Genomic DNA, 3,134 nt, shown 5'->3' on the forward strand with positions numbered 1-3,134 from the left:
ACTGAAGACCTTCACACGTTGTTGTCGAGCGTAGCCTTGTCCGACTCGTCGGGCGTCTCGTCCGCGGTCACAGGCTCCGGCCACGCGCCCTCGATGTCCGTCGGGGTGAGGTCGGAGGTAGGAGCACGGTACTCGATGCCGTTCCAGAGCTCGTTGACGCAGAAGGTCGCCTGCGTGGTGGTGCCGATGTGCCCCTTGCGCGGACCCTCGGTGATGACGTACTTCCAGCCGGGCGAAGTGCGCGAGATGCCGAGGAAGGCCGCCATCTCGCCCGTGGGTGAGACACCGTTCGCCACAAGGTGGGAGGGCGACTTGACGATCATCTTGCACGCCCACGGGTAGAACATGTTCATCTTGGGGCGCTGCCCGGTCTTGAGCTCGTACGCTGACTTGCCGGTGTCGCGCACGGCGAAGGTGGCGTTGGCGATGGTGGCCGCGTACACCCAGGCGTAGCCCCAGTACTGGTAGAGCTGGGCGGCGCCATGCCCCCCTGCGCGTGCCATCATCTCCCGCACGATCCTGCCGCAGGTAGCGTTCGCACGCTCGCACGCCCCATTCTGCCACGGCTCGTAGGGGCAGCTGTTGCGGAGGGTGATGCCGTACTTGAGGCAGAGCTCGCGCACGGCGCTGGAGTTGAGGACGACTTCGTTGTCGCAGAACGCAACTCCTCCGCGGAACGTGTGGCCGTCCTTTCCCTCGTTCTCGGCGAAGTACTTGCGCAGGTAGGCAGGCGTCTGGCCCTTGGTCTGCAGGATGTACGGCGTGATGGTGCTGGTGTGCTCGTCGACGACCATGAGTGCGTAGCAGTGCCCATCGACGCCTACCACACCCTTGGGCGACCAGAGGTCGTAGTGCGACGAGCCCCCGAAGCGAGTGGCCAGTGGCCGGCCGGTGCTGCGCCGCGCATGGTACTTGGCGTTCGCCTGCAGCGCGGCGTCGTCGAGGCCCTCGTTGCGGTCCATCTTGGAGAGGTCTGGCACGCCGTCCGCGATTTTGCTGAGGTCCTTTAGCGCGTCGCCGGAGATGCACAGGGCGTGCCGCCAGAAGGTGCCATCCGTCGGGCGCCGCCCCGGCTTGCCGCGCACGATGGCCTTGGCGGCGTTGGCGCCGACGGATGCGCCGAGCGGCATCAGGTGGATGTTGAAGTCCTCCCCGAAGTAGATGGTCTGCCCGGAGGGGTAGTTGAAGCGTGGTGGGCAGAGGTCGAAGCGGACCACGATGTTCTGCGCCTTGCACTCCTTGACGCTGACGAGAGGCATGGCGAGTCCGGGCGCGTACAGCGCGTTCACCCACTCGGTGTTCACAACCTTGGTGTCCTGCGGCTTGGTCGGGTCAGCCAGCGCGAAGGCGTACGCGGTGCCGACGCCCTTCGCCTTGAGGTAGTCGTTGTTTGCGCAGCGGATGTAGATGGGCTTCTCGGGCTCGCGCCACCCGTGAGGGAAGTAGTCGGGCGTCGGGAACATGTTCATGCCCGCCTTGGAGTCGACGCCAGCGGCATACGATCCCGGCATGTTCACACCGGCGGTCGTGTCGTACGCGTCGACGACCTTGACATGCCCGACAAGCGCGTGTGCCTGCATCGCGTCCATGCGCGCCACGTACATGGCGAGCATGATGCACGTGTACGAGAGGACGAGCGGGACCGTCTTGGGCACGTCGATGTCATTCACCGCGCGGAACATGTCGCCCGCGACCTTGCGGTAGATCGGCTGGAGCGGGTCCTCCTCGATGGCGTACTCTGCTCCGCCACCTGAGCCAGTCGCCGGCCCGGTGGACAGCTCGAGGGGTAGTGCGGTGACGGACTCGACCATCACGCCCACGTTCGAGGGCTCGTCCACGGCGTCGGCCACAGGCGTGCCGATCGAGGCAGGCGAGCCCATGTAGACCGGGATGAGGCACGCGAACAGGACGAGTAGGATGGAAGCGCCGATGTACGGGCGAGGCAGCGCGGTGACGAACGAGGTGAACTTGACCCACAGCCCGCCGCGCGCCCGTGCCTCCGCCGCATTGCGCGCCGCCGTCTTGGCCTTGAGGATGGCGGGCGTGTCGGTGGGGTTGGAGTCGGGGAAGGTGTCCTCGACCTGGTCGGTGTCGATGCCAGCGACAAAGCCGCCGACGATGCCGTCCGGGTCGAACGTGCGGGTGACAGAGTCGGCCAGCGCCGCCCGCACCTCCTCGTGGTCGGCCGCGGTGGAGTCCGACTTCTTGAAGGGGTCGTGCGGGAGGGTGCGGCCGGGGGACTTGGCGCACACCTTCTTGTACGAGGACTGGGCCATGCGCACCTTCGTCTCGTGGTCGATGCGGTCGGGGAGTTCCTCGAGCACCTTGGCGACGGGGACCCCCTTGCATGCATGACCGGGTCCTCGGCGACGCGCAGCGCGGCCGTGTTGTCGATCTTGATGACGGTCGGGCCCTTGGGCTTGTAGCCGAGCGACGCGAGGAGCGAGCGCAGGTGGACCGCCTCGCAAGCCGCCAGCGTGCCGGCAGAGATCTCGGCCTCGAACGTCGAGAGGGAGATGTGACCCTGCTTCTTGGAGAAGTACGAGATGATCGCGGTGCCGATCTTGAAGGCGCAGCCGGAGGTGCTCTGGCGGGTGCACCAGTTCGCGTCGGAGCAGCCGAAGAGCTTGGGGTCGGCGACGCGCTCGTAGTGGAGGCCGAGGTCCTGCGTGCCGATGAGGTAGATGAGGCAGCGCTCGGCGGCGGCCTCGATGTTCGCGTCGGGCCAAGCCATGCAGCGCGCCAGCTGCGAGACGGTGTACTGGATGTCGGGGCGCGCGTTGGTGGCGAACATGAGGCTGCCGATGAGGCACTGGCAGCGCTGGAGGAGCTGCGGGTCGGGCGCGGTCTTCTTCTCGGCTGCGCTGATGACGATGGACGGGAGGTCCTTGTCCGCGGGCACCTTGTAGTGTTGAAGACCGACGACCGCGCAGCCGTCTAGTCTACGGCCACACACACACACATAGTGTCCTTACCACCCCTGGACTGCATCTGCGCAGTTTCGTACCGCTGCGGCGCGGTTTTGCAAAAACCGTTCTGCAGCGGCGCGGTTTTGCCCTTCACCCGCAGCCTGGATTGATAGTCATTGTGGGTGTGGGGGCCGCGGGCCAGGACTTTTGTTTGAACAAAGTTTT

Source organism: Emiliania huxleyi (genome assembly GCF_000372725.1).
Source record: "Emiliania huxleyi CCMP1516 unplaced genomic scaffold EMIHUscaffold_1002, whole genome shotgun sequence".
Classification (NCBI taxonomy): domain Eukaryota; phylum Haptophyta; order Isochrysidales; family Noelaerhabdaceae; genus Emiliania; species Emiliania huxleyi.